At 47.4% G+C, this 22,986-nt stretch overlaps 1 protein-coding gene across 3 annotated transcripts in view; it reads left to right on the plus strand.

Moving 5' to 3' along the window:
- LOC146838982 (uncharacterized) overlaps window positions 1-22,986 on the plus strand; it is a 138,066-nt gene that overhangs the window by 108,219 nt on the left and 6,861 nt on the right. The window contains exons 1-2 of one of the 3 annotated variants that reach the window (XM_085603016.1): window positions 9,001-9,201; window positions 19,409-19,500. The gene's annotated coding sequence lies outside the window, so the exon portion shown is untranslated. Of the gene's footprint in view, window positions 1-9,000; window positions 9,202-10,837; window positions 10,905-19,408; window positions 19,501-22,986 lie in introns of those variants that run through there. The other 2 variants (XM_085603015.1, XM_085603017.1) reach the window with 2 other exon arrangements.

Raw genomic sequence — 22,986 nt, forward strand, 5'->3', positions numbered from 1 at the left:
TCCACTGCTGGGAGTGATAGGCACCCACCCCTCACATGTCTCTGTCCACTGCTGGTATTCCTCTGGACCCAACCCCATGTCTCTGTCCACTGCTGGGAGTGATGGGCACCTACCACTCACATGTCTCTGTCCACTGCTGGGAGTCCTCTGCACCCACCCCCATGTCTCTGTCCACTGCTGGGAGTGATGGGCACCTACCCCTCACATGTCTCTGTCCACTGCTGGGAGTCCTCTGCACTCACCCCCATGTCTCTGTCCACTGCTGGGAGTGATAGGCACCCACCCCTCACATGTCTCTGTCCACTGCTGGGAGTCCTCTGCACTCACCCCCATGTCTCTGTCCACTGCTGGGAGTGATAGGCACCCACCCCTCACATGTCTCTGTCCACTGCTGGTATTCCTCTGGACCCAACCCCATGTCTCTGTCCACTGCTGGGAGTGATGGGCACCTACCACTCACATGTCTCTGTCCACTGCTGGGAGTCCTCTGCACCCACCCCCATGTCTCTGTCCACTGCTGGGAGTGATGGGCACCTACCCCTCACATGTCTCTGTCCACTGCTGGGAGTCCTCTGCACTCACCCCCATGTCTCTGTCCACTGCTGGGAGTGATAGGCACCCACCCCTCACATGTCTCTGTCCACTGCTGGGAGTCCTCTGCACTCACCCCCATGTCTCTGTCCACTGCTGGGAGTGATAGGCACCCACCCCTCACATGTCTCTGTCCACTGCTGGTATTCCTCTGGACCCAACCCCATGTCTCTGTCCACTGCTGGGAGTGATGGGCACCTACCACTCACATGTCTCTGTCCACTGCTGGGAGTCCTCTGCACTCACCCCCATGTCTCTGTCCACTGCTGGGAGTGATGGGCACCCACCCCTCACATGTCTCTGTCCATTGCTGGGAGTGATGGGCACCCACCCCTCACATGTCTCTGTCCACTGCTGGGAGTCCTCTGCACCCACCCCCATGTCTCTGTCCACTGCTGGGAGTGATGGGCACCCACCCCTCACATGTCTCTGTCCACTGCTGGGAGTGATGGGCCCCCACCCCTCACATGTCTCTGTCCACTGCTGGGAGTCCTCTGCACCCACCCCCATGTCTCTGTCCACTGCTGGGAGTGATATGCACCCACCCCTCACATGTCTCTGTCCACTGCTGGTATTCCTCTGGACCCAACCCCATGTCTCTGTCCACTGCTGGGAATGATGGGCACCCACCCCTCACATGTCTCTGTCCAACGCTGGGAGTGATGGGCACCCACCCCTCACATGTCTCTGTCCACTGCTGGGAGTGATGGGCACCCACCCCTCACATGTCTCTGTCCACTGCTGGGAGTGATGGGCACCCACCCCTCACATGTCTCTGTCCACTGCTGGGAGTGATGGGCACCCACCCCCATGTCTCTGTCCACTGCTGGGAGTCCTCTGCACCCACCCCTCACATGTCTCTGTCCACTGCTGGGAGTCCTCTGCACCCACCCCCATGTCTCTGTCCACTGCTGGGAGTCCTCTGCACCCACCCCCATGTCTCTGTCCACTGCTGGGAGTCCTCTGCAGCCACCCACCCACCCAACCCCCCCCTTGCTGTAGTACACTACTGTCCTGGGCATACAGCCCCCTCCAATTTACTGCTAATGTGCTGCACCAGGCCGTAAGCCAACATTCGTGGCGTGTGTACGCCTTGTATCCATCATGTACTGGTGCCGTAGGGGTACGGGTGGTACGGACCGTACCCCTGCATTCATAGGGTGTGTACGGTCCGTACCACGCGTACCCCTACGTCACCACTACAATGGTGGTACGGTCCGTACCACCATTGTAGTGGTGACGTAGGGGTACGCGTGGTACGGACCGTACCCACACCCCCCAGAGCGTGGGTACGGTCCGTACCACCATTGTAGTGGTGACATAGGGGTACGCGTGGTACGGCCCGTACCCATGCCCTCAGAGCGTGGGTGCGGTCCATACCACGCGTACCCCTACGTCACAACTACAATGATGGTACGGACCGTACCCACGTCCCCCAGAGCGTCGGTACGGTCCGTGCCACCATTGTAGTGGTGACGTATGGGTACGCGTGGTACGGACTGTACCCATGCTCTGAGGGCATGGGTACGGTCCATACCACCATTGTAGTGGTGATGTAGGGGTACCGTGGAACGGCCTGTACCCATGCCCTCAGAGCGTGGGTACGGTCCGTACCACGCGTACCCCTACGTCACAACTACAATGGTGGTACGGACCATACCACAATTGTAGTGGTGATGTAGGGGTACCGTGGTACGGCCCGTACCCATGCCCTCAGAGCGTGGGTACGGTCCGTACCACGCGTACCCCTACGTCACCACTACAATGGTGGCACGGACCGTACCCACGCTCTGGGGGGCGTGGGTACGGTCCGTCCCACAATTGTAGTGGTGACGGGTACGCGTCCAGGTCCACTTCCGGTGTGGTGGTATGTAGGGATTGGTGGACACGCCCCCCCGAAGTGACCAGACCCTGGAGGTAATTTATGTGCAGGATATATATTTTTTAACTTGGGTGGGGGTTATGTTTCCTGCCCCTCGCCCCCCCCTTTGCCCCTGGGTGTTGTTCTGACGTTCTGCGGCGTCTGCGTCTGTTTCTGTGCACCAGGTCGTAGGCTAGAAGGGCCGGGATGACACGTAGGATGGTGTCCATGGCTGTCCGTCGCGTACCGGTGCTCCTTCTTCGCGTCGTCCTCAATTTCCCGGGAGTTTTTGGCTGCCGTAAAAAATGAGCCGTGCGGAGTGACGTAGGCACGGATCGTACTTGCTGGTCTGTAAAACGCTGCCTGACCCCGTCCGGACGTCATGTACGCGATGTCTCGGATCGGAATTGTGGGTATTTTTTCGCCGCACGTACTTTTATACGATTCGTACAGAAATTGTATTTCTGTACGAATCGTACTTGCGGGTTTGTAAGGTGGTTTTCCCAGGTACGAGTCGGACGGAGAATACGCTCCGTACGACCATTCGTACCCGGGTTTTACAGGATCGGAATCGGAACCTTAATGTATTTCTATTAAATTATTGTAAATGTTTTATGTACTTTTATGCACTATTATGCAAAATAAATTATTTAATTGATTGAGAGAGGGAGGTGGTCAACAAAGCAACAAACAAAGAGACAGTCCCAAGTATCAATGCCTGACAGAGGCCGCAAACCTAATATTTTAATAGGCCACTGTGCTCTTAAACCAGAAACTCTAAACCTAATTCGGGCCACAACTTCAATTTTGTTCGAAGATGTAAAACCGTATTAAATATAAGGAATTTCCCATGGACATAGGAAAACTAGCAAGCTTTCCTTTAAATGTTTGCTTTGACACATGAACTATGCCACACACTGTATTTGATCTAGTGTATAAAACTGCGTGGTATTTTTCTCTGTTTACTTTGCTATGTACCACACTGTGCATTTGAAAAAAACAGATAAAGTTCTTAAGAGTGCACCACTGACCAATATTCTCATTTATTCCATGAAATACAATCTGTCACTTCCAGTTGTCAACTTTCTGTAAATACTTTTAGTCCTCGATATCAGGTTTTGGAAGATGCTCACGTGAAGTGAAGCTATAAATACTTTTCTACAGCAGCAACCAAGTGTGAGGCCTGCACTTGAATGAGTGTATCTTGAAAACATCCACAGAGCTGCCAAGGTTTCAGATTGCTATGTGCAACATTTTCATAATTTCAGTGTAATTATGAGTGACATTTTAATGACTATGAGTGACACTTTTTCGCAAAGAAAATCAAGAAATGAAACATATAGGGAAACATAAATATCAGAAATGACACCCATTTGAGCAACGAGAAACTCTAAGAAGTCCCTAAGACACAACATTCATCTCATATTTTTCATGCATGTTTCATTCACTCTTTGTGGATGGAACAAGTTAACCTACATGCATAACATTTTTGTCCGTTTCAAATGAGTGAGATATGAATCAAGAAAACTATGCCTCTGTCTCATTTTGCCGTAAACTGAGTGGAATTAGGTCCTACGACTGTTAAAACATCTGCCTGCAGCAGTCAGAGTGAACTTCAATACAGACTCACGGCCCGATGCACAAAGGGATACTGAGACAACAGTCTAACTTTACGACTTTCGATATTTACAAAGGGCATTTACGAGTAGTAAAGATAGACTTTCGTCTCAGTTGACCGTTGTGAATCGGGCCCTAATTGCGGGACTCCCCCAGGCTGCCACTTCACAAGTGCCTTGGGGAGTGTGTCTGCCCATCGGAGCGCATCACTGGTGACGTGGCAGTGGTGCTTGTGCTGAAGCCCCAGCTCAGGGCTGCTGTAAGTCCACCTGTATGAGAGTCTGCTGGCTGCAAACATAAAGTTGTCTGAGTTGTCACTCTGATATCTGGCGCTAGGATGCAGCAGACCGACTGCTCTCTCGACCTGACCATGGCAGACTCAAGCACACCAGGAAAGAGTACATTCAATGCTGCTGCCTGCTGCAAAGCTTAAGGGCCTTTGGGGAGGTGATGGAATGTCTGTCTTGTGGCAATTATGAAGTAGCGTGGCAAGCCTTGCAAGAACATATCAACAGGCAAGGCGCTGTCCCACGGATCCACATATGCCTGGTGCTGTCTGCAGGTGTTGGCAGTTATGTTATCACCAATTGAGGAGCAGCTACGCACGCAAATAAGACACGGGCTGACTCGGTACTAATAATGATTTAGGATTTTCTTTTTGCCTGCGCCAGAACCCAGACCTGAGTAAAATCGACAACATAATGCAAGCGCCTCCCTCCCCAGGATTGGGGCTGTAGGACATAAATACCGGTTGTGGCAGGCACTATTGTGACAGAGCGAGCCACGGCCCGACTGGAAACCGAAACCGGCCCTGGCAAACAGCTCAGCACTGGGCAAATCTTTGCAGTCTCACGTGATGGATCGGAGTACCGTGCCTGAATGTAGCCAAACCAGAACACCTAAATGTGCGCTGCCAGCTTTTCTCAGTTTGACTTCTAATTTGTACAGTGGCACTCCAGAACTTGACAGCTCAGAAAGCTATAAAAATGTGTGACTCTGCATTTCAGTACAGTGATGCGGACCACCACATTGAAATGCGTTAGTCTAACCCCTGATGCGTGGTACTTGGCAGGCCTGTTCTCCTCAACGCAGGCATCCTTGCACTATGGTACCAGGCTGCCTGCATTGGTGCTAGGCAGCTAAATCTAGCATCAGCACAGGGAGAAACGCAGTGCTGCACCGTATTCTTGTAAATACGGTGCAGCCCTGCATTTCAGAAGCTCTCCACTTGTAAATATGCCCCTTAGTGTCTCCAGCCCGACCTATTTTATCAAGAGGCAGAAAATCCTCTCATTTCAGAAGATGCACCACCTTGATGAAGCATTGCTCCAGGAAACACACCTGCCACCTATAGAACATGATAAACTCAGAAGGGATTGGTTGTGTACGGTACTACATGCCAGCAGGATCCAGACTACCCTTACACAGCCATCTACTCCTTTGGAACATGGGGAGAGGGGGTTGGACATCTTATTGCGCAAATCCCTGGAGATTCGCACACTGCAGACATGGCGGGACTCCCCTGGGCAGATATATTTTTGCCAAAGTTCAGATACTCAGTGAGCCTTTGTGTGTGGGCTCTATCTATGCCCCGGCGGCTGACCAAACTCTTGCTCCCCTTTGGGTCATACAGGGTACTCATGGTGGGGGGGGGGGGGGGGGGTGCTGGAATATGGCACCTTGACAAGTCCAGAAACCATACGACCAGGCAGCCCCGAGACCGGTTCATCCTCTCTGACATTATTGATGATCATGCCTTGATGGATCCATGGTGATTGGCGCACCTGAGGGACATGGACTATACTTTCACCTCCTGCGTCCATTGTAAACGTTTATGCCTTGATCCTCCTGAGCAGTACCTCTGATCATGATCCTGTGCTACTTGACCATAATCGACTGTTGCAAACCCCTCAGGCCCGTTGGCGTATGTATACAGCACGGTATAAAGCCCCTGAAGACAAGCACAGATGGTGCCAATATCTGAGCCAGTACTTGGAGGAGAACGCTGGGTCCATCTCCTCTGCACAGGTGCTGTGGGAGGGCAGAATGGCCTCTGAGAGGCAATTTGATGAATGATATGGCTGCCTACAAGTGCCACTGTGAGGCATAACAGTGTTGGTTGACTGACCTCACGCTTCACCTGGCTCAGACGTATAACGCATTGCTGACCATTGCTCTTCTCAAGGAGCTGCTTGGGGCCAAGTATGATCTGAACTCCCATTACACACAGGAAGACCAGAGGGAAACGCTCTGTGGGCGATATAGTAGGGGACGGTGAGTTGACCCCCTTTGCTACTCTCATGCGTGATTATGGGCTGCCACAATCGCATCACTGACAGTACCGACAGCCTATGCATAGCCTGCGACACATGCTGGGCGCTCCCCCTTATGATCTTGAGACAGCTCATGCGCAGCCTGCGACACATGCTGGGTGCCCCCCCCTTATGATCTTAAGACAGCTCATGCAGATCCTGCGACAAATGCTGGGTGCCCCCCCCTTATGATCTTGAGACAGCTCATGCACAGCCTGCGACACATGGTGGGTGCCCACCCCTTATGATTTTGAGACAGCTCATGCAGAGCCTGCGAGACGTGCTGGGTGCCACCCCCTTATGATCTTGAGACAGCTCATGCAGAGCCTGCGACACATGCTCGGTGCCCCCCCTTATGATCTTGAGACAGCTCATGCAGAGCCTGCGACACATGCTGGGTGCCCCCCTTATGATCTTGAGACAGCTCATGCAGAGCCTGCGACACATGCTGAGTGCTCCTCCCCTTATGATCTTGAGACAGCTCATGCAGAGCCTGCGACACATGCTGGGTGCCCCCATTATGATCTTGAGACAGCTCATGCAGAGCCTGCGACACATGCTGGGTGCCCCCCTTATGATCTTGAGACAGCTCATGCAGAGCCTGCGACACATGCTGGGTGCTCCCCCCCTTATGATCTTGAGACAGCTCATGCAGAGCCTGCGCCACATGCTGGGTGCCCCCCCTTATGATCTTCAGACAGCTCATGCAGAGCGCCTGCGACACATGCTGGGTGCTCCCCCCCTTATGAACTTGAGACTGTCCCAATGTTGCATTATATCCTGTTGTGGAAAGGATACAAGGACACTATGGTTGCATTGTATGTTACAGCTGCAGACAGCCTTTTTTCGAGCACCACTGCCCACAATCTATGCTGTTTGTTGGAGCCGAGGCTGTGCCTCTCACTCTCTGAGCAGGACGGGCGCGACCTTTGGAAAGACCATGGCAGTTTCCTCCAGGAGGTCAGGTTGAAATTCAGTTATTTCAAGGTCCTACACCACTGGCACTGGACGCCGGAGTGGATCTACAAAGCACATATGGCAGACGATTCCAAGTGCTGGAGGTGCTGACGGTGTGGCGCACTCGCCTGTGACATTTTGCATTTCCTGCGGACTGTACAGTACTTTGTGCTACTGGGGCTCCGTTTGGGATACCTTGATGACCAAACTAGGGGTGGCACCGCAATTCATGGCCCGTCTGACCTTGCTTCACAAAATGTCAATATTCCTGAATTTAACACACCATGGTAAGAGTTAGCTGGCTACGGCCTTCGTAGTGGGAGTTGTCTTTTTGGGGGCGACCTTTTGGCCTGGCACCCTGACATTTTTTTTTCCATGTCCCTTCCCCTCATGTTCTCCCTCATCCTCCTTCCCTGATCATCTGCGGGATCTTCTGAGCCACATCACCTCTATCTGGAGGGGTTATTTTATTCATTGTTTTCTTGTTATCAATGTCTTCTCACAAGTTCTAGTTTACACAGTATCTTGGACTCTGCTGAACCGATAAACTTTCATACCTGTTATATGCTGATTGTATATGAAAAATCAATAAAGAATTGAGGTATTAAAAAAAGACACAGAGAGTGATGTCACTTAACATTTGATTTTGACAATACCAAAGAAAGAGACATTACTGAATTTTTAGACTTGATCAGAACACATGTAAAGTGATAAGATTGACAACCAAGTCTCACTAAAATAGACATTCAATTTAACATTCTACTGAACTGTGTGCTGTCCTCATGGTGAAATATGAGAAAAGTTTTGCCAACAAAATGTGGGACAGAGGGTCTGCTCTGTGCCGAATAGTCATGTGTGAAGTTCTAGTTAATCCCTTAGCTTTGAAGAATGGGCCTGGTTTGAGTGAGACCTCAGCACGACCCCCAAATGTGTTAGTGTCACTCGTGATGAGTGAGGCTTGAGGGCTCTGATGTATGCACGTCTGAGACAGTTGTGCTCTTAAATCAGAAACTCAAAACCTAATTAGGGCCTAAATTTCAGTCTAGTTCGAGGATATAAAACCGTATCAGATATAAGGAATAAGCCACAGACACAGGAAAATTGAAATAAGCTGTTCCTTTAATTGTCGCTTTGACACATGACCTATGCCCCATTCTACTTGATCTGGTGTTTAAAACTCCATGGCATTTTCCTCTGTTTACTTTCCTGAGTACCACGCTCTGGATTTGAAAAACCGGCAATTAAGCTGCCCCGTTTAATTGAAAAACTGACCGAAATACTCATATATTCATTGAAATACAGACTGTTACTTCCAGTTGTCACATTTCTTTAAATACTCTTTAGTCCTTTACATCAGTGTTTGGAAGATGCTCATCTGGAGTAAAGCTATAAATACTTTTCTACAGCAGCAACCAAGTGTGAGGCCCTGTACTTGAACTGTCTGACCCTTAAAAACATTCACGTCTGTGACATCTGAAATCCCAGGTCTTTGCAGGTACCAGTGCTTGTTTGTGTGAAATGTATTTACTGCTGGAGCCTGGAAGCGGCGGTTCCGTCAGCGGCCACCAGAGGGAGCGCCTCGCCTGCTGATGAAACCCATTGAGCACATTGGATGAAAGGGAGAAGGATTTCCTCTTCCGGGTCAGCGGCGGCAGAGACAGCACCAGCAGCGGATGCTGACATCACTTCTTGTCTCTCCTGGTGTGTCCTGTCTGCCGCAGAGGAGGAAGGATCCATTGTTTGTCCAGTTACCTTCCTCTTCAGACCCACACAGACCCCCTCCCCCTCAGACCCCAGATCTGCCCCTGCCCACCCTCCCCCCCCCTAGGGGGAGGAGACATGTCCGCACAGGTTCCTGCTCAGGTAGGAGATTGTCAGCACCTTCTGTGTTTGTAGAAATAAACCGAATAATCCTGGAGGGAATCTCTGCCGGAGCCTTGCTGAGCTGGGCTCTTCTATCCGGGGGCCCTGGGGGTGTTTGTGGGCATCATGTGTGTTAAAGAGGAGATATGTGCAATGCACTGTATATTGCTGCACTGTAAGGAGTCTGTGCACTGCACTTTATCTTACTGCACTGGGAGGAATCTGTTCTACTGAATTGCACCTTACTGCACTATGATGAATCTGTGTAAACTGGATTGCGTTCTACTGCACTATGATAAATCTGCATTGCATCTTACTATACTGTGAGAAGTCTGTGCCACTGCTCTGCCGTTTACTGCACTGTGAGGTATCTGTTGTGGAGGTTAGCCTGCAGGGTCAATGATAGCAGAGACGCTCATGTAGGTGATAACAGGGCTCTCTTTATTCACTAATACAGGTTAATTACAACTCGAGGGAGAGCGCCGGGGGCCGTCTTGCCGGTGCACAGACTCGGCGCTAATGAGCCCCAAAATGCCCGCTGCGCGCCTACCTCATCGCGTGGACGCAACGACTAGACCGCAACGACACATCTGTGCATGCTGCATTAGATCTTATTGCACTGTGAGGAATCCGTACTCTGTGCTCTGCTCTCGCTGTTCAGTTGTTGACCACCCTATGTCAGAGGCATGCCCCCCATGCAGTTGAACGTCAAGGCTACCCGCGCTCCTCCGCGCCCCTTTTCTCCCTTTGTCCTATTTCCATCTCTCAGACTAGGCAAAAGCTTCAGTCATTGCAATAGTTTCCTGTGCCATAGGTTGGCTTATGGCATTATCCGCTACAGAGGTTGTGAGCCTGCAGCAAGGATTGTGTGTGTGTGCACAGATCTTGGGTGTGCCTTTTAGGAGGCCTGTCAAGTAGTGCAAGGTATGTGTCTGTGTTTTTAATGTATCTCTGTAAGGGTTTGTGTGTGTAGGTTGGATTGTGTGCATGTGAACAGGGTAGGGTTATCAGGGAAGAGGAGTGGCGCAGCGGCCAGGGCGGCTGACTCCAGAACCCAGGGGCTCGCGGTTCGATCGCCGGCGGCAGATCAGCCCAGCAACATGTGACTCTGGGCAATAGCTCGCTTAATCTTCCCGACAGCACCCAGCGCCTTGACACCCTTGGGTTTTTGTTCGCGCTTTACATATACTGGACATTTACATTTTGTAGGCTGTGTGTGTGTTGGTATGAGGCGTGTCTGCACTGTGTCTCTTTGCAGGGTGTCTGTCTTGGCAGATGTTTGCGGGCTATCAGTCACTCTTCCTGTCCTGTCCTCTCCTCTCCTCTGTACAGAGATCACTGGCTGAAAAGAAGGTCTGCGCTGTGCAGAAAAGTCAGGTACTACTCAGCACACAGCAGACGTCTGAGCAACGTCACATATGAAGTTCTAGTTCTTCCCCATAGTTTGAAGAATTAGCCAGATTTGAGTGAGACTTCAGCCTAACCTGACATGAGTTCCCCCAAGTACCCAGCGGTACTTGTATAACAATGCTACAAAGGGTTGCTGCACTCTCTCTTCATGCGTTAATGAGGAGTATACTATGATATAGGAGTCTATGTGAAGTCATTGTGCTCTGCGTGTTACTTCACCAGGATGGGGAGAAGAAAATGAGTGAGCAGAAAAAGCAAGACGAGGCAAGAGAAGAGAGAGAACAGCATAAAGGGTAAAGTAAACAATAGATATCATCGAAAATATGGAAGAAATAGGTCTGAAGGGGAGGGAAAAAGAAGAGCAGAAAAAGAAATGGAATTAACATTATTTATACATTGTAGAAAGTTGAATTGTATGTTGTGAGCTAAAAATGAGATTTAAGTGCCATGTGAATGTGATTCTTCAAGAGTTATAGGTGTTATTTTCTGTTGAGTGGTACCAATACTTGAACCAACTTTAGTGCTATGAATCTGGAATTTAATTCAAGTGATCAAACGGTGTAAATGCATCAACTGGAGGGATCCATGTATTTTCCTGCGGGTTACCAATTTCAACTCTAGTGAGATAGCTAAGGGATCCCAGGTTCCAGCTGTCGTCCTGTACAAGTGAGTTAATGCTCAGACTGCACAGACCTGTTACCTTTGCATCACAAGTACCAATACTAATAAATTCATAATAAAAATTTAATTAAAAAGTACTCCACCAGTTTTGCACCCAAGACCCCCTCAAGCTGTTCCAACTCTAGACATGTTTTTACTATTAAAAAATATCTATAAATGTTTCTTATGGTCCAGCTAATATTTAGGTTGTAAGTTGGACAAGTGGATCTCTTTAAAGGGCAAGCTGATTCCTGTATCAATCTGCCCTTAAAACAAGCAGATTTTTAAAATAATTCCACACCCTTGAAAGGGGTATTTACAGACCTGTAAGGTGCACTGATTATCACTCACCCTAAGAGGGTGTTTAGAGTTTAAGAAATCTATGCGCTCTGCGCTGATGTTTGCTCACGCTGCAAGGGGCATTTACTTTTTATGTGAACTTTCACACTCTGTACCACTTATTACTGGCCCCCTGAGTGGTTTTAAATAAATGAGGGAGTCTGTGGCCATTGCAGTGTGTTGTACTCTTGCTGTATGCAGTGCTAGCAGAAGAGGAAACCTCTACACTGCACTACTTTTACTTCACTGCAGACTCCACAATGGGGGGAAAGAAGTTAGGCTATGCTTTGTTATGTTAAGTGTATTTGTAGAGCACACTATCACCGGGGAAGGTGTCCTGGAGCTGTGCAGGTGTGGAAGTCTAGCCTCCAGGGCAGAGTCATTCGAAGAGCCAGGTCTTCAGCTTCTTGCTTAACTCAAGAAGCGAGGAGGAGGCGCTGATGTGTGGAGGGAAGGTCGTTTCATGATTTAGGAGTGATGTATGAGAAGGTGTGGCGTCCGGATCTGTTTCTGTGTATGTCTGTGATGTGTCCGAGTATGAGTCCGGCCTAGGGGGGGGTACCTAGGGTGTTGTTGGAAGGAGTTGTGGTTGTTAATGTAAGCAGGGCCTTTTTTATGTAGTGTCTTGAATGTGTGGGTGAGTAGTTGGAACTGTTGGTGCTTATGTATCTGGAGCCAGTGGAGTCCCCTTAGGTGTGGTGTGATATGTGTTCTGAGTGAGAGTTTGAGGATGAGTCTGGCACCTGTATTCTGGGTGGTTTGAGGCCTTCTCGTGAGCTGTTGGCTAATTTCTGCATAGAGAGAGTTCCCGTTGTCCAGACTACTGGTGATGAGTGCATGGATAATGGGCTTCTGGTGTTGCTTGGGAGTCATTTGAAGATTTTCTTCAGCATTTTCAGTGTGTGAAAGCAGTGACGTGGTTGGCCTGGGCAGACATGTCCAGGCTTTAGTTGACAATGATCCCTAGGTTACTGGTGTGCAAACTGGGGGTGGGAGTAGGTCTTTTGGTGGATGGCCATCAGGTAGACTCCCAGGTGTTGTTTCCAAAGATCAACACATCTGTCTTGTCAGTGTTGAGTTGGAAACAGTTGGATTTCATCCATGTCATGCAGGTGGAGAGCATGTTCCTTGTGTTGTGGGTTTTATTCATAGAGAGCCAGTATTAGTTGTCGTCGGTGTAGAAGAGGATGGTGATGTGTTAGGTATGGATGACATTGGCCAGTGGGATTATGTTAGTTTTGAAGAGGGTCCGGCTGAGAGATGACCCTTGAGGTGCTTCGCAGATTAGATTTCCGGTTTCCAAGGACTATGACGTCAGGTTGACCGTCTGAGTTATTTTTGTCAGGAAGGAGCAGATCTATCATAGGCAGGTCCTTGAGTCCCATCTCGCGAAGGTGTCCATGAGGATGAGGTGTAATACCATGTGAAACGCCGCCAAGAGGTCCAATAGGATTAAGGCCCCACTCGGCTCTGTCTATGATCATGTGTATAGCATAGGTGGGTGCGATGTGTGCCGTTTCCACTTGGTGGCTTTCAGAAGCTGGTTGTTGATGATGTAGTTGGTCAGACGCCTGTTGAGGGTGGTCTGTAGGACTTTGGCCATGTATGGTAAGAGGGAGATCGGTCAGTAGTTGTAGAGTTTGGTAAGGTCCATGGAGGGTGTATTCAGCAGGGCTGTACCAGCTGGCTCTTTCAAGGCACCTGGGAAGAGGGCTGCATTGATGGAATCGATCAGGATGGGAGAGAGGACTTCACTGATAGTGTTTAGGCCTTTTTTAAAGTGTGACGGGGTGGGTCTAATGAGGCACCGGAGTGGATGGTCTTCATGGTTGTGACAGCCTTGTTTGTGGTGATGGCATTCAACATAGCCAAGGTCCATTCTTTGGCTGAGATTGGAAGGCGGGCTGCGAGGTTGATGGGTCAGGTGGAGGTTTAAAGTTGTCGTATATGGATGTGATCTTGTTCCAAAAGGATTTACAGAGATTGATGCATGGGTCTTGTAATGGGGGGGATGTTGCTGGTGGTGGCTGCAGGCACCATGAATTCTCTGATGATGGTGAAGATTTCTTTGCTGCTGTTGTTGTTGGCGTAGATGCGGTTGGCATGGGCTGTTCATTTGGCATTTCAGACTTACTGGTGTCTTGGCTCATTCACAACTTGCTTTCCAGTTGCTTACAGTGCTCCATCGCCATCCTGAGTTCTTCTGTGTGCCATTTGACTTGTGTTCATGATCTTGAATAGTTGTGCTTTGCGAGGGGGTCCAGGGTGTCATTGCAGGTGGTGATCCATTCATTGAAGTTCTTGATGTCTTCCGTTAGGCTGCCTGTATGCTTGGGGCAGTGTGTGTAGGGGGTAGAAGCCCATTCCTTCTCTGAGCTGTTATTCCAGAAGCGGCATGACTTCCCAAGGTGGTGGGTCTCTTGTGGTCCAGGATGGTAATCTTGAACCTCATGAGGGCGTGGTAAATTCAGGTGATAGGCGTTGGTTTGTTGACTGTGATGTTGCTTAGTGTGAAGAAGATAGGGTCCAGGTAGTGTCCGGCGGTGTGGGTGGGTCTGGTGATGTGCTGAGTAAGGTCGAGGTTCCCAGGGCTTTTGAGGAGGGCATTTGAGTTGGAGTCACTACGGTCCTCGAGGTGAAAGTCCTTGTCTCCACGTAGGATGAAACTGTTGGAGATGATGATAATCCCAGATCTAGATTAATTCCGATTTTCAGTCTTTGTGTTACACAGACTTATATCTCTGTATTGCAAATGTCAAGAGAAGCCTTTCCCATGTTTCTTCTGCATTTTACTTTGGGACTGCTGGCTTCTGGTAATTTTCCTTATTTTTAACCTACAAAGACATAATAAAAACATTAATCCTTTCAGCTACAACCAGTGTGAAATTCTGTTTTATCTCTGTTCAACTGAATATATTTAGTAGTCAACAACAAAAATTCTCCAGGCACTCAGAGTTAGAATTGAGGTTGTGGTTTCAATATTTCTTTTATTTTTCTTCAAGTTATATGCACCCTTTTGCCAACACGTGTTTCGTCTCAGTCTGTTCTTGTTACAGCAGACTTCATCAGGGCTTAATATCTACAATAAAGTCATAGTCCAATTAAGGAGGAGTATTTGTGTTCAAAAGAATATCCCAAAACCTGGGTCAGGTGACCCTAGACATGCCATGTGATTTTTAGGGAATGAATGGCATGGTTGCACTGGTTAGTGCGTGGCGAGATGTAGGTTGGGTCACCACGTGTCATAGTTGAGAAATTCGACAAACCGTGTCTTTTGAATTGTGATTGGTCCCTTAATACCAAGTGTCCTTGTTATCAAAGTGATGTTATAGGCTAGATATGGATGCGTTAATCACTCAGACTCTGTTCCTGAGTGATACAGGTGAAACATAGCAAATAGATTCTGGATAGGCACACAAGCTACAATATATTCATATTTAATACCTAACCACCCGATGGACAATTGCTGAGGCTTATAACTTGAAGAAAAATAAAATAACTATTGAAACCACAACCTCAATTCTATCTCTGTGTGCCTGGATTATTCTTGTTGTTGATTCTTGGACCTCTCCAGCCGAGGAAGAACGGGTGGCTCTTCCTTCTCTTGAGCACCAGAAAATACTTGGGCACTGAATGAATTGGACATTGAACATTTTAGACTTATGTGGTAGAGTGCGCTAATTATCCCAGCCATCGCACCTTTCTTATTTTCATATATTTAGAAGTCATCAGGGCATGAATGACTGTCAAGCAGACCCCTCTACATGTGTAGTGGAAATATTGTGTCACATTTTAGTAACTTGACATTTTCCCTGTGTGTAGTGTCATTTTCCCAGTTTCCCTTAGAGAAACCCTTGTACACACCACCATGTTTGGTGGGTGATCCATTTCCCTTCCCGCCCTAGTAGGAGAGATACCCCGGCATCTGCTGAAGAGAAATCTAACCTTCTCCAAGTTGTGAAAGCTTCAAATTGGAGTTTGTAAACTTACAAACTGACAAAGCAAACCGTGCCTGTGTATTCTACGCGGATGTGACCGAAAATTATACAGAGTCAAAGCATTCACACCTGGCAGGTGTTCTTTTGTGGGTCGCTATCAGGCATCAGAGGAGCCATCAGTGACTTTCTGACTGGACACTGAGACGCTTGATGCCATAGAACTCACTCGGATCACTTGAATGTTTATAACTTGAAACACAGTAGCAGGGACTCAGATTCCATGAGTAGTCCAGCTTATATTTGGCTCCACTTTCCAATTGACTAGTTTTGTTTGCAAACGTCGGAGGAGCTGCTGTGCCCTAAAGACTTCTGAGAACACCCAAGTGCTATCTCTGAGCTTAACATTGGACATAGGACTCTGTTAGAGAGAAAATATTCTCATTGTTGGGTTACCACCACCGTCTGATACAGGAACTCTAAAAACAGATAAGACTCTACCACAGAGCGAGGAATTACAACAGCATTTATTGTAAACACACTCGAGTGGAGACACACTCGAGTGGAGAGAACGCGACCGCATGGCTTTGCTCAGAGTTCTTTGCTTGGCACAGGGTCACGCAGATCTTTATACAGCTATCTGCATATAAAAAGGGCACAACACCTTTGCAAAGTTACATGTAAGCATGGAACATTCCTATGAGCATACCGTTAGTCACATTTGTCTGTTATCACACGGCACATATTGGATACTGCAGGAAGAGAGCTGAGTACATAATCATAAGCAATTTACTAATTGTCTGGTTTACTTGTAGACTTGCACAAGGTTATTTGTTGCTGGAAAAACATCATGTGTGGTTGAAGACCTTGAGCACAGACTTGTGTTTCTTGTGATCAGCAAAGGAAAGGGGATGTGAGCAAACAGCACGTAGGAGCAAGAAATGACAGAATGGCTACACAATGTGGGACCCAGGTCAAATTAGCTGACGTTCACAATGTAGGCTACAGGTCAACAGCTCAATGTTATTTGATAGCTCAGCTCGTGCAGCTAAACATAATAAATGTTTTGGCTTTGTATCTCTCCCCAGGAGGGTATCAGCATCTTCTGTATATTTCTAGCTGCTCCTTTTTGTACACTTGGTGAAAGTCCAATCCCTATTTATCGTTGTAGCTCTGGTTGAACATTGGTCTTATTGTGTGTTTTACTATGTTGCGCTGAGTCTGATTTCTAACCTGATCCAGCTCATGCCTTGACTGCTTGAATTTACTACTTCAAGAGTCATTTACTCAAATGAAGCAAGCTGGTTATTCAGTTGAAGTGATGTAGCATTGGTGTCCCTGCGGAACACTGTGCCTGCCAGTAATGCTGCCACATCACCACTGACTGATCACATGACCCCAGGAAAGGCCTCTCAAGCTCCTGTATCTGACAGCTCCTGCTGAGAGCACCCAGGTGGAGTGTCCAGGAGAGTGTTTTCAGCTGTTCTGGACAGCACTTCCTCCAGCTCCTGCCTCTGACAGCCCCTGTACCTGACAGTTCCTCCCTGAGAGTATCTAGGGGGAGTGGGTATCCTGCTGGTTGTATTCAGCTGTTCTGGTCGGGACTTCATCCTGCTCCCGTTCATTACACTGCCCTCATATCCCTTACAGGTTTATTTTCACAAAGATGATCGCTCTGATTCCAGCAGGTCACAGGACCGGTCTTTCTTACCATGCTGCAGCCTCTTGTTTCTTCACGCTTCTTCTGCTGTACTTAACAAAGTATTATTGTACTTTGTAACTTTTCAAGCCTCCAAGGCTTACTGACTCAGTTATACTTTTACGCGGCCATTGGTGTCCAGAGTTCAACTGTTTTTATGCACAAACTGGTTTCTTGATCATTTACAGAAGCATTTCAACTATCACCACATGTCTCAACACCTCAAATGAAACAGTAATGGGAATGGTTCTTAGATGGCCATTACTTAAATCGACTTGTGATACGAAGTCGTCACTGCAGGGACATTATTCCAACTCTAAAAAAGGAAACTGTGTCTGTAGGATTTACTACTAGAACTAGAATCTGCCAAACTGCATATTGTAAGCTCATATCCAAGTATACACACTGAAGTGAGGTTGATCCTCCTGAGAAAATGAGTGCGTCACAATATTTTATTCCCATTGCTTGTGGTCAATCAAAGAGGTGCTTGCGTTGCTGCATGTGCCATGTGTCAGCAATCCAACGGTTCCTCCTTGAGTCTTGAGCTGTTTCTATTCTTTTGTGGTTGCTGATTTTGTTTTTAGAGCCAGGCTAGTGAGCTGAAGTTGTATCTTCCAGTGCACTTGTGAAAGATACAACAAGGTGCGGCTGCAGGTTTCTTATTTCAAGATTTTAGACATTTGCAGAGATTCTCTCACAAAGACAACTTCAGTCTAATCTAATGATAAAAAGATAAAGTTTGAGCTGTCTATCCAAGCAACCGTAGATGCATCCACAAGTAGGCTTCTGGTCCTGGTACTTAACCAGGGTCAAACAAATCGTTACACCTTGCTTCTCGCTCAGCCATTCATTGGCCACGGAAGACTTGCCATTAATTTCTACCTCATCTCAGGCAACCAAGCACTCCATGTCATCCCCACTGGCTAGGTAGCCTGTGCCAACTGGCACAATGGAGAATCTTGTCCTGTTCGGTATACTTCTCTCAACCATAGTGCAGTTAGCACCTGTATCTCTCAGGGCCTACCTAACAACAGACCCCAAGATATTTGGATGGATGTCCCTATGAACATCTGTTGCCCATTCCAAAATGTTGATCGCTACTAGATTGAGTGCAACAGGGCCCCGTCACCTAAGGTCAACACACTCACTATCACGGATGCAGCTGGGACAAGGTCTTTATTTCACCTGACATTTTTTCTTCACTGAACGCCCCTCATTGTGCCACCTGTAGCAAATGATCCCTTTGAGTCTGAAAGAACATTCCTCTCTTTTACTTTTGTACTGACTTGGAGCCCAGTACCGTTCTTCCTGTGTCCTTCCCATGGGCATTGTCCTGGCCCTAACCCTCTGGTGTGGAACCAGTCTGTTGAGACGTCCTGCCTCCCTTTGCCTTAAAGCTGTGCTGCTGTATCCCTTTGTTAATCCTGGTAGCTAATCAATTATCAGGCAAGAGTGCAATCTTCTCGGAACCCTTCTCTGACAGATATTGCCTAACTGGCGTAGAGAACTCCTCCTTGAGTCTCCCTCTCACCATTCCCTGGTTAAGGGCATGAAAATCTTTGACCACCATTCCTCTCACCTGCTCATTTCATTCACTCAGTACATCGTGAATCCAAGTACCAAATGGAACGTCATCCACTCACTTACTTTCCTCTGGAATCAGCCCAAACCGCCTGACCACAGCTTCCTTCATTCACTCATAGTCCATTTGGTCAGCTGCAGCTGTACCTGCACTGTCAAGCAATCTCAAAACTTACAAACCCAGGGCTAGAAAATTCCACTCTCCCACTTGCATTGTCGAGCAAGATTTATTCAGGACTGATTGAAATGCATGACTACAGAAAACTGCACCTGGTGCACCATCATGACACACTAGATCTCTTAGTTAATCCTCCCATGCATGCAGCAAGTCCTCTTCTCTGATGATGCACATTAAAAACAAGATGCAGAGGCTTTTCTGTTTTCAGTTTCTATGGGTTCGAAATTGTGGTATTTTTTTCAGTGTTTTACTAACTTTTAAAACATTTTTGCTCTGTAAAGATTCTCAGGGCTGGTGTTTATCCAAAGAATGTTGAGTTTGTTTACTTCTCTTGCTTGTCCCTATTGCCATTTCTAATATCCATCTATTTTCTCCTAACTCTCTTTTTTGAATTTGCTCTTTCAGGTAATGTTTCAGTGTTTTGCTCACCTCCAAACCTGTCTCATTTCCCATTGATCGCTCTCCAGCAGTCTAGTCCCGGGATGTGCAGGATGGAGGTATGTTTGCATCTCATTATCTTATTAATATTTGATTGCAGCTGGTGAAAGTTTTTTTTTTTTAATTATTCTTTTAAAACATCAACAAGAGGAAACTCATTGAGGGATACAGGTTGCAGGGAGCATCAATGACATAATATATGTGACATATGTAAACACATCATGGTTGGGCAGCATTGCCATTTACATCAGTGTCTGAGCAAGATCTACTAAGGTAAAGGGTGATCACAAGGCGAGGAGGATGGTGAGTACTACAAAACATGCCAATCCTAATAGCAGGCAGTGCGTCAATAAAACAATAAATTATAAAGAAGTAGGTGTAAGGAGGTGGCTGTAGGTATCACATAAGGGTAGATCAACATGATGTCTAATCCATGTAATCTGCCGGCGCGGCTCCCGGCCCCACCGTCTACAGGGAAACAGAGATCGCATGGACAGGAGGATATACATCATACTTAGGTACATTTGTACAGAAGTTATGCATTCATGGGGTCCCGGACATAGTTCCTTCATGGTGGTCGAATATTGTTCTTGGCTTCTAGGTTAAGGATATACATATCCCAGTTCACCCCACCCACTCTCCCCACTCCTCTAGTGAGTAGCATGTGTAGTGTGTTGGCCTCTGCTCGTGCACAGCGCAGGAGAGTTTGCAGCTGCCTCTTAGTGTCCAGCACAGAGGCTGCTTTCCAAGACATCTCTATTTGGCGCTTGAAAAGTACGTATGCAAGATCTATAAACTTGTGTAAGTGTTTGCCTCCCTTTGCTTTAGGGCGGAGGCCTAGAAGGCAGGATTCAGGAGTAGGTGACAGTGTATGGTCTGCGAATTCCACTATGGTGGCTGTAACCTCGATCCATGACACCTGTAGTGGTGAGCACTCCCACACCATATGTTAGAAGCTGGCATCAGCCAGTTTACAGCGCGGGCACTCTGGTGTCGAATCAGGAAACATGCGCTGGATACGGTGGGGGGAGAGATAACTGTGATGTGTGTAGTTAAACTGTGTGAATTGGAGTCGAGGGTTCAAGTAAGCCTTTCCAACATGTTGTAGCGCGTGCATGCATGACTTGAGCGGTTGCGGGATCACAGCGTTCCATCTAGCCAATGGCGTCCCCGTGTACAGGTGGTGAAAGGTTTATGGTCGGCATTTAACACACCTTCCTGTTGCCCTGTTCTTCAAACAATCGTTAAAGAATGGCTGAGGTGAGGTGCTCAGCTCTGTGTTATTGGAAGCCAGCGTCCTACTACCCAGTTCTTTATCTTAGAATACTACTGAGCTATAAATGTATTATTTCTGTCTGATCTGGGCCTGCACCCGCTCTACCTGTCATAGAGGAGAAGCTGCTGAGGAATCAGCACACATGCTGTTAGTTTCAGGCTCTTCGATCGCAATGCAGTAACAATCCACTATCCAGCTACCTCACCTATCACTTGTTGACTCTGTCCCTGCCTTGGACCCGATAGGGAGCTCTGTTGCTTATTGGTTAGGTTTGGCTGTACAAATACCACATGAATAGCACCTTTTTCGAAGGAAGAACACTTAGGTTAAAGCAAACTCTGCTGTTGTGTAACGCAGCTGAGATAGTAAAGACCCTTGTGTCCTGCAGCACGCTTTGGATCATTTGCTGGTGGGTTTCACACCATGAATTAATTCGATTTTACATTGTTGAGCTGTGCCTATGGCATTTTGTGTGTATTTGAAAAGCATTGCTTAGCATGTGGGCCTTTGTAAAAGCTGTGTATGGGCTGTGTACTTGCCGGGCATGTGAGAGAGTCGCAGAACACACTTTATCTTTGTGTTATGTGCAGCGTGCACTGTTCTGGTGCATTCTCCATCTTGTGGAAAGAATGAGGTTCTAGAGTCACCAGGCACCTCCAGTTTTTGTGCAAAGTACCTCGAGTGTTGGAGTGTATGGCTTTGTGTGTCATGCAGGCAATTTAATAATTAATTTGTGCCTCGTAAGGGAGCCAGTTAAGTGATTTCAAATAAGGTGTAATGTGGTTATTGCATTCAGATCCAGTAATAAGCCTTGCAGCTTAATTAAGGGGGGCCAACTTTGTTCTAGGAAGGCCGCAAAGGGTTACATTTCCATAGTCCAGTCTGGAAATAACTAGGGCTTGAGCAACTGACTTGAAGTCATCGAGGGGAGGAAAGGTTTGATTTTCCTTAAGATCCCCATTTGAAAGTAAGCCCCATCCTGCTTTCTAGTAAGTCAAGGAGGCTGTCATGTTTGACCGTATCAAATGCTGATGAGAGGTCAAGGACACTGAAAAGGCAGGATTCATTTTTATCAAGCATTTGTAACACGTCATCAACGATGTGAGTCAGGGCTGATTCAGTGCTGCTTCCCTGAAGGAATGCGGATTGGAATTGGTTTAAGAGTTGGAATTGCTCTATGCGATTGCATAGCTGGGTATGGGCACATTTATAGAGGAGCTTTGAAAGAGTCGGGATGCTAGAGATAGGGCAGAAGTTATTTAGATCAGTGTGTTCCGCCATGGGTTTTTTAAGAATGGGGGTTATCTGTCCAGACTTGAGACAGTTTGAAGAGTGCCTTGAATTAATGAATCATTTACTATTTTGGTTCAGAGTGGGAGAAGAGAGGTTTTAATCTCAATGAAGAGATTTGAAGGAAGCGGATCGCTGAAGTGCTTTGAAGGTTTAAATGTTGATAGGATTTGTAGTATGGTCGTTTCATCAAAGGATTTGAATGAACACCATGCTGCAATATTTTTGGGGGGGTGTGCTGGACGCTCAGGCCAAATAGGCGGGTGGGGTCTGACGTGTGAAGGCGTCGGGAGGAGATCCAATCCAGTCTTTAAGTCACATTTTTTTTTTGTCTTTTCCAGGAAGAAGGCGGCAAATTCTTAGCGGTTAGGCTGCAGATTAGACCCAGAAAGCAGGTTAAGGTTCCTGTTGGATTGCAATTTCACGAGTTCAAACAGTTTTTAGGTCAGTTCCTGGCATTGTTTAGCTGTTTCCTTAAGACATTTGCTTTTGAGCTATGTATGTGTTTTTGTTGTAAATGATTCTTAGAGATCTCAGGTGCTGGAGGTGTTCGAGCGAGGAGGAGAATCTCCATGACCATTCAGCCAATCTTAGATTGCATCTTTCAGCATTTAGACTAGCATTGTACCAAGGCTTGGAGTCTTTGGCGGATACTCTTTTTAGTTGGAGGTGTGCCATAGAGTCTAGAATGTTTGTCTTTGAATTAGTGTCATGAACAGTAAGATCCTGGACATCTGATATGTCCTATGGAGGGGGTATGATGTAATTGCTGATAGATGTCAGTTCATTCAGGTGTATGTTTCGAGGGTTCCTTTTCCAGTGTCTGTTTTTTTTTTATTTGAACCTTTTTTGAGGACAGCGATTCAGTGATGTGCAAAGTGATGCAGTGGTGGTCTGTCCAATCACATGGAATGATAGCTTCAAGTTGAATGGAATTAGCTTTTGAGATAATTAGATCCAGGATCGCTCCCAGGTTGTA

Source organism: Triturus cristatus, chromosome 4_2, assembly GCF_964204655.1.
Source record: "Triturus cristatus chromosome 4_2, aTriCri1.1, whole genome shotgun sequence".
In the NCBI taxonomy this organism is placed as follows: Eukaryota; Metazoa; Chordata; class Amphibia; order Caudata; family Salamandridae; genus Triturus; species Triturus cristatus.